This window comes from Pleurodeles waltl, chromosome 10 (assembly GCF_031143425.1).
Source record: "Pleurodeles waltl isolate 20211129_DDA chromosome 10, aPleWal1.hap1.20221129, whole genome shotgun sequence".
NCBI lineage: Eukaryota > Metazoa > Chordata > Amphibia > Caudata > Salamandridae > Pleurodeles > Pleurodeles waltl.
Window position 1 is genome coordinate 449,008,054 of NC_090449.1, and position 12,760 is coordinate 449,020,813.

Here is a 12,760-nt window from a genome sequence, read left to right on the forward strand (position 1 = left end):
TGGTTTACTTGGGCCTCGGGTGTGGATTTGTAGCTCAGCCAGGGTCAGGACTGGATGCATTACCTCAGAGAGCTACAGAGTGGCAGAGGCACCAGATAGGACTGCCCCTTGTCAAGTAGGTTGTTTGCCCTAGCCATGGAACCATTGGCTTGCTATGGTAGAACTGGGACTATTTACCAGGGCATCACAGTGGGTAATCAAATCCACTACATCGTGTTATACGTGGATGACCTATTGCTTTTCTTATGGGATGGGGGGCTCTGACAAAAGCCTGGGAGATTCTGGGGCGATTTGTCTTCCTGTCGGGCCTGCGGGGTAATTGGCAGAAATCCTGCTTATTCCTGACTCTAGCATCCAGGGCTCCTCCGGAGGGTCTGGGGGTGCTGCAGTGAGAGTTCAACTGCCGTCCCTATTTGGGGGTATGATTTTACCACAGTCCTGCAGCTGTACTGGAAGACAATGTAGGTAAGGCCATACGCGCCCTCTGGGCCACTACTGACTTCTTCGGGACACTTCGCGATCAGTGGTGGGAGATGCGACATTGCTGAAAATAGTTGCCCTCCCCGACTATTGTACTTCTTTGTGATGCTCCCAGCCTGGATCCCTTAGGGACTTTGATAAGATCATTACAAGCTTCCTCTGGGGCTCAGGCCGTAGGAGGGTGGCGTTGTCCACACTTTGCCAGCCGGTGCTTGGGAGTGGCTTGGCTGTGCTTGACTTTGAGACCTTCAACTTAGCGGCACAGTTGCAATAGCTGAAGTAATGGGTGGCATATAGACTCTCCGCTGGGAGGGAGGTGTACCAACTGGTACCAGATTGTCGCAAGCTGGTTAGGGTAATCCTCAAACTTCCGAATCCCAGCACAAATGACATTACTGAATTCCAGGGGCTGCACCGCTGTTGGACCAGGTACCTGCAGAAGACACGGACATGGGTACCATATTCTTCCAATATCCCAATGAGATTCCTGATTTAGCTCTTGCACGGAAGAGACCGGCAAGGACTGACGGAGTGGGTCACAGTCGGAGCAAGGACAGTTGGGGCCCTCTACAGGGCTTATGGATTCCTTTCGTTTGAGGCATTCTGTCGGGGTCATGACTTACTCCTGGTTATTTTCTCTTGCGTAGGGCGATCACAACAGCTATTCATACACATTGGAGAGCGGGTGTGGCAGAGGCACCACAGGTGGCATGCTGCCAGTATGTAGTTGATTCCTCTGGAATCTTTAAAGCTGTCACTAGCTTGTATAGGAGGTTACGAAGGAGCATATTGCTTCCCTTGACTGCCCTGAGGGCCCGATGGAAGGATGATCTGGCTACTGCTATTCAAGGACTGGGAGAACATCCGAGAACCCGTCCCGAAGGCCACTAGAAATACCCGGTTCAAGCTTATCAAATTCTACATGTTGCACAGAGTGTGCCTTGCACCAGGGAGGATTAACAGATACTACACGCTGACTAGTGCAAAATGCCCCTGCTGTGGGGAGGGAGGAGCCGAATTCTTCCAAATGTTGTTCAGAGGTAGCCAGCTATGGGGAGGGCATAGCGGAGATACTAGCTAAGACCACTGAGAGGAAGGTCCTGTGTACCCCGGCCCTTTGCCTCTTGAGTTGGTTCCCGCACACAGCAAAGACTAAGGCTATGAGCAAATTCTGGGATTTAGTCTTTGTCCTTGCCAAAAGAGAGATCGCCAGAAATTGGAAAACTCTTAGGGGGCCCAATAAGCTGTATGAAAGAGGGAGCTGATTAAGTGGGCTGGGTATGAGAGCGAGGTGAGACTTTTGAGAGGCCAAGTGAGGTCAGGGCGCCTTTAATGTGGCTTGGGTGTTGGAGGCACTAATAGACACGCTGCAGCCCCCTGATCCCTCAGCGCCTGAGAAGACATAGCATATCCCCATCGTTTCACCAGATGTTCTACGGGGGTAGCTTCCACAATGGGTTGCACACACAGATGCTTTCGGAAACAGGACAGCTTACCACCTTTTTAAGTCTGAGTCACCAGGCAGACTTTTCTTCAAAGACATGTTCATTCCCACTCCCTGCAGCAGTGGGGTACTACGAGGTCACGCACCGGGGGCGAGGGTGGGAGAACGGGTGGGAGTTGTAGCTCTTAGTTCTACAAGAGAAGTGGATGTATGTGTGACTAGGTAGGGCATATCATGCTTTAACAAACACAAGTTCATTGTTCATAAACTGCACACAACATGCTCCCATTGTGCACCTACTATATCTTGGTTACGTCCACCTGAGCAGCAAGCGGATTGCCCCAAGGGGGGATTAGAACCAAAGTACACAGATTAGCTTCTTAGTCACTCCACCTCGACTCCCACAGTATTGTATCTGCGAATAAGTGCAGCTAGGCTTTAGTGTGTACCAAGTTGCCACTAGTACCAACCAACCTGACACTCATCTTAAGAACCCCTTCGCTCCCCGGCATCCTTGATGTACACCCAAGAAGCTGCAAGGTGCTATATCAACAAACATAGCAAGGCTTCTGATGGGACCATCATCCAACAATGTACATGGTGTATAATATTACAACTCTCTTTTCTTAGGAGAGGGGTTTTAACTACCATCCTCATGCTTTTCTCAAACCTTCAAACACCAAGGGGCAGATTTATTAAAAGTTCACGCAACGTAGCAAGGCAAGTTACAGCACTTTGTTGCACGAAAGGGAAAGAGCTGAACACTGCCATATTTATAAAGATATGGCGGTGTTCATCTTTCTCTCTGTGCACTTGTAGCTTCTTAGTGCCAACACAAGCACCCTTCTGCACAACGCAAGGGTGCCTGCACTGAGGTCAGAGTAGTTTTTGTACAGAAAAGGATAACTTCCTATAATAAGAGACATATTCCTCTTTGTACGCGTGCTCCGTATGCAGCACACTTGGCAAAGAGGAAGTAACAGAGAGAAAATTATTTCTCCTTATTACGCTAGTTTTGGGTAGGTACATCATTATGAAACAAACACAGATTTACTGACCTTAGTAAATCTGGGTTTGCATCAAAATACATGGGCGGATGCACAGGAGTGTCTAAGCTCCACCCATGTAACGCCTACCTGACACAAAGTTGGCACTGCATTACTTTTTTTTATCCCAGAGCCACCCAAGGAAACGCAAAACGAGCCTTGCATGGCTTAGTAAACTCCGAAAATCATGTGCGTCAAGGCTGAGACAAAAAAGTGCTGCAACCACTATGCACAATATTAATTAGTAAACCTACTTGAGCGAAGTGGACTTTCAGATAGTTTCACCGAGTGATTATGTATAATTTCTAAGAGTACATTGTGTCACAAGAGCATTCCTTTTTATGCTTCTCTCGGGACATACCAGACGCCAAATTAATTTATTCATATCTGCTATTTAATAAACTCACTAGTGTGGTTTGTAATTTATATAAATGAAAGCGTTATTATTATTAACGATTGCGCACAGCCTCATGTTTCAAAGGCCATTTCTTCCAATGTTTCTTGGTTTGACTATACTTAAAAACATACACTTTTAGTTAAATGAAACATTCAGATTAGGGAACTGTTTGCTAAAAATCATCCCTCAAGTGTCTCTCCTTTTTCGGTGATTAGTGAACGACTAGTGCAGGCACCTCTGCCAAGACACTCAATTATCACCTGCTTAAAGAGGCCAATTACTGATTCTTGTGTCATTGCTAGTGATAACGCGTCCCAATCTAGACAATTTATTCACTCTGGGACTCGTTTAAGGCTGATGAACCTTCTGACCCTGATTGAAGACACCTTAGGACGAGATCACTAGTCAACATGTCAATCAATAAGTAAATAACCTCATCAATATTCACAATAACAAATCAATCATGTTAATCAATTACATCAATAAGAATCGAGACACACCATGACCTTTCAGTCATGAATAAACACACCAGGTTTAGCAAAGTTTAGGGCGTTTATTCCCTATTGATTACACTCTACTAGCAAGTTTATTAGTCTCAATACCATGAAACACATCAGCACAGTAGAATATGGCAACTCTAATATGATTTCATCAAAGCAAAGATCATAAACATTAGAACATAGCACACCGTCAGCATGGGCCAACTTTAGCAGAGTATCATTAGCGCGTTGTTCAACAGAGCATAGATTCAGTCAATTGTCTATTTGCGTCCATTTAGTGAATTCCTTAACTAACCTCGAATCAGCATTAGCATGTTGGGCTTCATGCAAAACAATTTAGTAACACAAATTTAGAAAACATCTGTCTACGGTCTTTATCAAAAGAAGCAGTTGGTACATAGAATGGAATGGCAAACAGACAATTACAATTTCATCATCATATAGTTACCTTCCGTAATGGGTCAGCATACAGAGTCAGTCTTCGTCCTCAGGACAGCAGTTGATTCGCCATCAGCGAGGAAACACAGCAAAGTTCAGCAAGACCGGGAAAAAGGGAATACCTCCCTCATAAGGAAGAAAAGCATGAATCGGGCAAGGCAAGAGAAAGGATGGTTTGAAGAGCCAAACAGCAAAGTCTTTAAGCAGGGCAAAAGGTCGGCATAGATTGGCTCGGAATGGCTGATTTCTCCTTGTGTCCAAGAATTTTATATCAAACTTGTTGTACAGTCCCCTAATTTCCAATTGGGCAAGTTTTGGCGCACCACCATCTCCATCCAATTGTCTTCTTGTCGCCTCATTAAAATTGTCACCCCATAACAGTTCTCACATAGTTTATTGGCTCCTGTGATTGACGTCTCCAACGGGTAGAATGTCATGTAGAAATGTATACTTTCTCAGGCTCGGTCAGTAGTCCCATTGTCTAAACCGGTTTAGGCGACCTTGCACCTACTGCAAGTTTACACTGTTGCATTCGGCAAGAATGTCTCCTTGAGCAAGTCGAGTCTCATGAGAACGGATCTACTACAGTTACACTCATCTTCTAGCTTCTGGAAAAAATACGACTACATGTCCTTCAGCAAGTGAGCACACTGCACGTTAGAAAAACACATTTAATATGAAACCGGGCAGCTAGGCCCGACTCATGCTAACTAAGGCCTAGTGAATTAATTAGCAAATCCTTAATGTGTAACTCTTAATGCTAGTACAAAATCATGATAACCATAGTCCAAATAAACAAGCTAAGATAATCATTATTACCTGTATTATTTTTGCAAATATCCCATGCCAAATATTACTAAACCAACTTCCCACTTTAGCAAGTCCCTTTCCAACCTTTTCCCAAACTCCAGGTTCTTTTAACTCTTTCAAATCTGTACTATCTCTTGTTAGGTTAGTAAGCATACTTCTAATCTTATTACTATTGTCTGGAATTAAATCACAACAGTGACGCTCATTAAGCATCCTACAGACTTCGCCACTTTTTGCTAAAAGAATGTCTAAAGCAAGCCGGTTTTGAAGAGTCATAGCCCTCTCTGCAGCAAGTTCAGTATCCATCAGGAGTTTAGCCCCTGTGAAGTTTGTCAGCATGTTATCCACAACAGTAGACAACTTTTGGATCTTTATGGAGTTTAAGATAACTCCCACTGAAGGAATTATTGCTCCAAATATATCACCCACGACAGCAGCCACTGTCTCTCTTTTCTGTCTAGTACGATGTAATTCAGACAATTTAGGAAACTTCTTTAAGTCATCAAACTGGTAAATCTTTGGAAAAACTATTCCCAAATAACATGTCCCATACCATCCCTTTGGAAGACGGTAATAAGCATTAAGTCCACATATATAATAGATCCCAGGGATCGCTGGATCCTGTCCATTTAACATGAACGTCCACTTATTCTGAAACAAAAACACATGTCTGCACTCACTCGTTCCCACAAATAAAGTGTCATGGTCAAATTTTGCTCTATATATACAAAGCTTCCCTACATGTAATGCGTCTATAGCTAATTTGCCTTGTGTCTTTATCGCACTAGAAGCATAATCATTTGCAAACGTTAGTTTCTCTAATCCCTTTTCTAGCTTTTCCTTTAACGCTTTTCTTTTATCATCAGTGTGATCTAAAAAGCTATTCTCTACAAGCGTATAAGCTGTACCAAATGTCATTGTAGGCTCAAAGAAACCCCTAACTATTTTTATACTATGATCTCTTGCTATCTTAATCAAATATTCATTTATAGGCACAAAATAAAACACTACATCTAGATTAGAATAGAAGTACTGAATATATTCTTGATCATACAGCCTTGTTAATAGCAAACTACAACTTATACCGTAGGTCAATGGCAAACTATGATAAGTAACCCCTTCTTGTACTGACGAAGGAATTTTGTTGCACACATAACAATTTTTTGCATCCATTGTTTCAACATACTCATTCAACAAGTGATAGAAAACATTAGTAGATAGTTCACTTTTTGTGTTAGTTCCCTCATGCAAATATTTCGTATCCTGTTCAAACTTCCCCCATGGTGTTAGTGTAGCAGTCTCAGGCACTGTAGCATTGTTAGTTGCACTCTTATCCACCAATGGCATTCCCACAATCACAGCTATGATTACTATCACACACACAACACCCACAATAATACCCCACCATCTACAAATCCTACTCCTATTATTATTATCTCTGGTGTTAGTCATGATCTATAAAGAATCAGAAAGCAGAACAATATAAGGCAAACAATCAACTTGAGGAAGCTCTAAAGCTCTTTTTTTTTTTTTCAAGCAGTCTTTCTTTAGCACGTATTTACAGCGTTTCACTCACTCCCAGGATCCTTGTCAAATCAGGTTAGCAGCTTCTTACAATCTGTTTTCAAAAGTCAATTTGGTTAACAGTGTCACATCCGATAATTTTATCAGTCTCTTTTTCTCACAGCTTTTCAACTTCACTTTAATTTAACTCAATCTCTCTCTATTCTGTGGTCAAATTCAGGTGCCGTAGTATTGACCTGGAATCTCTCGATCAAAACAGAATGGCAAGAATTCTTGTTGCCACTCAGCTAATGTTGCAAACGCCCATTCAGGACCTGCGTATCTTCTGTTTGCAATTCTCTTCCTTTTCAGTCTGCGATCACCCTGCACCTCTCCCTCACTGAGGTCTTCTTTCCTTGTAGTATCAACTTCTTCCTCTATTGTTTCGTATATTACCACTTTCTCCTTTGCAGCTTGTGGCTCTGGCCATTTATCTCCTTTCAGTTGGTTCCTTTTGCTGTTTGTCTTCTCAGGTTGCTGTTCAGTGCCCTCCTCTTGTACTATGGTGTTTTCTCTTGAAGGAACTGCAAGCAGCTCAGGAGGTATCTGGACACTTTGACTTCCCTCTGCTTCGCCTCCTTCGCCTTCCGGGTCTGTCAGGGGTTCAACTTCAAACCCGTATCCGTCTGCTTCTGGGAGAACCAACCTCTCTTTGTGTTGGTTCCCCTGGTGCCTCAGTTGAAATAGGCTCACTGTCACCCCTGTGGATTTGGTTTGCAGTTTGAGTGACCAGCCGTTCTCAATGGGCTCTCCTTCAGTCTCAGTTCCCCTTTGATTACTCTCCGGCCCTGAGCCTTCCTTTTCTGTAGCTGTTATTCTCGACAACTCAAGTTCCTCATCAGTTGGACACGTCACCTTCTTTGTGTGACTGGCATGTATCCAGTTTGGAACTCCCGCACATTTCACAGCAGTAGTAGTTGTCAGTATCACTTGATACGGCCCCTTCCAACGTGGCTCCAAACACGACTTCCTCACGTGTTTCTTGACAACAACCTAATCACCGGCTTTCAGAGTGTGACCTGGATCATTTATCAGTGGCAGTGTGGTTGCCTCCACCTGGTGAGAGAAAGAGCGGACCACGTCAGCCAGACCCTTGCAGTAGTCCAACACCATATCATCCGTGATATTTACAAGAGCATTTGCAGGCACTGCGGGCAATCTCATAGCTTGGCCCATGAGAATTTCATGAGGAGACAGTCCTGTTTTCTTGTTGGGTGTGTTTCTCATTGACATTAGCACTAAGGGCAATGCATCTGGCCATTTCAAAATTGTAGCTGCGCACATTTTTGCTATTCTCGACTTCAAAGTACCATTCATCTGTTCCACTAGTCCTGATGCTTCAGGGCGGTAACTGCAATGCAACTTCTGTTCAATGTTCAGTGCTGCACAAAAGAGCTTAACCACCTCGTTGTTGAAGTGACTTTCCCTATCTGATTCTAAAGAGATCGGAAACCCGAAACGTGGTATTAACTCCCTAAGCAGCACCTTCGCTACTCTGAGACTGTCATTCCTACGTGTAGGGTAAGCTTCAATCCAATGACTGAAAATGCACACAATCACCAACACGTACCTCCACACACAGGCATCTCAATAAAATCCATCTGCATCCTGCTAAATGGACCTCCTGCTCTCCCAATGTGGCTCAAATTCACCACGGTCCCTTTCCCCGCATTCATCTGTTGACAGATGATGCACCTGTGACAAATTACTTCTGCTGCTTGTCTGAATTTTGGATTGAACCAGTCGATTATGAACAACCTAATCCTGGCATCTCTCCCAATATGAGCTTGTCCATGGTAAAACCTCGCAAATTGTGACAAAAGACTATTTGGCAAAACCATTTTGCCCTCATCTAAGACCCACAAATCATCAGGTCTTTGTACACATTGTAATTTGATCCAGGAACGTTTCTCTTCTTTGCTGGCACGTCCCTGCAACAATTTTAACTCTTCCATTGTGTCAACTACCCTCAATGCATAACCCGTGCATGTCTCATTTTGAGTTTCCGATAACAATTCCCACTGATCCTTGAACGATATACAGTTCAATGCACAAAACCTTGCGACTTGATCTGCATATCTGTTTCCCATTGACACAAAGTCTTGCGACTTAACATGAGCATTGCATTTCACCACGGCAATTTCAAGAGGTAACTGAATCGCGTACAACAACTCGTTCATTCTTTCACCATTTTTTACTGTAGAACCAGAAGAGGTCAGGAAACCCCTCTGTGACCATAGCTGTCCAAAATCATGAACAATTCCGAATCCGTATCTGCTGTCAGTATAGTCACTTTTAAATTTTCAGCAGCATGGCACGCTCTAGTAAGAACAATCAATTCTGCCACTTGAGCAGAATACACTCGTTCGAGACAAGATGCTTTCAGGATACCAGATGTTGTACACACAGAGTATCCAGCTCTCAGTACTCCTACTGAGTCTCTCAGGCATGAACCATCAACAAAGATAATGTAATCATATTCTTCTAATTGAGTATCTTTAATGTCAGGTCTTGGTTTGGTGCACAGTTTGGTTACCTCAAGACAATCATGTTCTACTTCTTCAGCATCATCAATATCTGTATTCTCATTGGGAAGCAAAGTTGCTGGGTTCAACACAGTACATCTTTTCAGAGACACATTAGGGGACCCCAATATAATCGCCTCATACTTAGTCAGGCGAGCATTTGTCGTATGCTGGGTCTTTGTTCGGGTCAGTAGTATCTTGACTGAGTGTGGGACCATTACTGTTAAGGGATGTCCCATCACTATACCTTCACATTGAGTAAGGCTTTGACCAACTGCTGCAACTGCACGCAGACAACCCGGTAAGGCTGCTGAGACTTGGTCCAAAGTAGCTGAAAAATATGCTACTGGGCGGTTTGCACCTCCATGGACCTGTGTCAGGACAGACAAAGAACAAGCATCACGTTCATGACAAAACAGTACAACAGGCTTTGTGTAGTCAGGTATACCTAAAGCTGGAGCCCTGCACATGCTCTCTCTCAGTTCAATGAATGCCTTCATTTCTTTCTCGGACATAGTCAGGGTACCCAGCCCATCTATAATCTCCTTGACAGTCAACCTTACCAAAGGCTTAGAGATAATCGAGAAGTTGGGAATCCACTGACGACAGTAACCCACCATTCCCAAAAATATCCTCACATCTCTCTTGGATGTCAGGGGATTCATCTGCAATATGGCTGTCACTCTCTCTTTGGATATTTTCCTCGACCCTTTCTCAATTAGATGACCTAAATGCTTCACCTCTTACTGACACTAATGTAGCTTCTTTAGGGACACTTTATGTCCGTTCTTCCCCAAATGATTCAGTAAGGCAATTGTATCATACCTGCAGTCATCTTTTGTTTTGGACACAATCAACAAATCATCAATGTACTGCACTAGAGTTGAATTAAAAGGCAGTTCCAATGATTCTAAGTCCTTCTTCAATATCTGATTGAAAATGGAAGGCGATTCTGAAAATCCTTGAGGAATTTGACACCAACTGTAAACCTTGTCCAAGAATTTGAAACTGAAGAGAAATTGGCTGTCCTCATGAAGAGGCACAGAAAAGAATGCTTGAGACAGGTCCACGACTGAACCACTCTGCATCACACAGGACCTGAAACATGATCACGGCTGGATTTGGCACTATGGGGAAACATTTTACCACTATCTCGTTAATTTTTCTCAAGTCTTGGACAATTCAAACTTTCCCACAAGGCTTTTTCAGACCCATTATTGGCGAATTGCATGGGCTGCTCATCACTTCTTTTAGAACCCCTTGCTTCACAAAGTCTGCAATTATCTGCGTCACCTGTATAAGGACATCTTGTGCCATATGGTACTGCGGTACCTGGGGAAACACAGCATTTGGCTTCACATCTACTTTGACTGGTTCTACTCCTTTTATCAATCCCACTTCCTTTCCTGTCAAATCCCACACCTTCTCAGTCACTGTTCCCTGTAACTCGGTTGGCAAATCGGTCATTGTGAACATCGGGAAGAAGCTTATCAAAGGGTATTCCTCATCTGTAGTCTCCGTCTCAGGCTCTGATATCTGACCATCGTCCCCTTCATCATCACTGTTTGTCTGCACCTCAATCCCTTCATTGGAACAGGTGATCGAACACCTCGTTTTACACAGTAAGTCTCTTTTTAGTAGGGACACAGGACTTGAATCACAGAATAGAAACCTATGTAATACCTGGAGGGTACCAATCTCAACTTGGACTGGATCTGTAATCGGATTTGTCAAGAGCTGATTTGCTACTCCTACCACCTTTATAGTACGCCCCGAAAGCGGCAACTTCGGAACCTCTGCACTTCTGAGTGTAGAGTTTGTAGCTCCAGTGTCAACTAGGAACGAAACCTTGTGACCCAACACCTTTCCCTGTACATAGGGTCCCCTCTGATCTACTTCTAGGGACGCTGCAAGCCTGCACTCCTCACTATCTGAACAATCATCCGACCATTCATCGTTTATTCCATCCTCACCACGCAATGGGAACTGTTGTACTATATTATTCTGGCTCATTGTTTGGCCTGTGGCCTGTGACCTGCTGAGGAAGCATCACCTGTTGCTGTCCCATTGGAGCTAAAGGTAACTGCATTTGCTGTCTAGGTACCATGGGAATCTGTTGTTGTACCTGCTGCATCTGTGCTTGTTGCATACGTGGCATTTGCATCTGTTGCATGGGCTGGAGACCCTGCATCTGAACCATGTTATTCTGGAAGTTCGCATTTGGACACCTCATTCTTGGACCCCTCACATTTTGAAATGTACCGACATCATTGCTTTGTTGAACAACACGATCCTGCACCATCATTGGGCACTCCCGCTTCCAGTGTCCCACGCCCCCGCACGCATGGCATGGTAACATCTTTTTCATTCCTTGCACATCATTTTGAACCACAACAGTATTTAAGTCTGGACCATGGTTCACAAAACCTCCCCGACCTCTGCCTCTTGGTTGCGCCTGAAACATTCCATTTCCTTGGGGTTGCTGTTGTACCATCTGCTGTACTCCATTCCCCTGCATCCCTGCTTGAGCTGCCTTAATTTGCATCACCATCACCTTCTCTTTCTACTTTTTCTGCTTCAATTCAATCTCATCGCTACAGTATTTCGCATACTGCAACACCTCATCAATCGGTTTCGCTTGCCAACAGATCAAATGATTCTTAATCATCTGGCTAATCTCTGGTCTCAATCCTTCAACAAACCTGAACACAAGGTGATTCATGTCTTTCGGCTCTATGACCTCTGTGCCACTGTAGTGTTTGAACGCCTTTAACAACCTTTCATAGTAAACATGTATCGACTCTTTGCCTTCTTGTGCCGTTCGATAAATTTTCTGCCAATCAGTGACTTTCGGCGACACCTTTTGTTTTAAAAACTCAATCACCTTATGGTAATACCTCATCACGTCAGGAGACGGTGCTCCAGTAATCTTATCCTTTGCCGGTTCCTCTGTCGGCCAACCCACACCCCTCTTGCATTCAAGCCACAAATCAGCTGGAACTATAATTTCAAACAGGGTGTTCAAGTCTTCCCAAAGACACTTCGCAAGTTTCACAAACTTGTCTGTCTGCTGATACCACTCTATTGGCTTTTCCCTCAGCCTGGGATAATCATTTGTGAATGACAAAATGTCACCTCTTGACCACAGTACATGGACTAGAACTCCTCCAGCTGTATCCCTCATCGGTAACACCTTTATTGTTCCTGTGTCTGGTGCAGCTTTTGCCTGCTGCGGTTCCGGGCAGTCACTTTTCCCTTTATCTCTCTTCTTTGCCCATCTGCCTTCCCACTTCTCTAATGCTCCCCAAATCTGTGCGCTCTGTAGTATCTTTTTGAGTTGTGCCTTCATTCCAGTGGATCTCATATGATCAAAATCTTTAGGTTCGAAGTCTAACCTATAACTCCTTTTCAGATGCTTAGTCTTAGTATTGTCTAAGTCTATGCCGTATTTATCGGGCAAGTTCGCTAACCTCTGGTGCACCTCACTCACTTCTTTTGTTATTTTCGCGCACAGTAACCTCAATTCCGCTTCAGTGTATGATTCTAATCTGTTCACT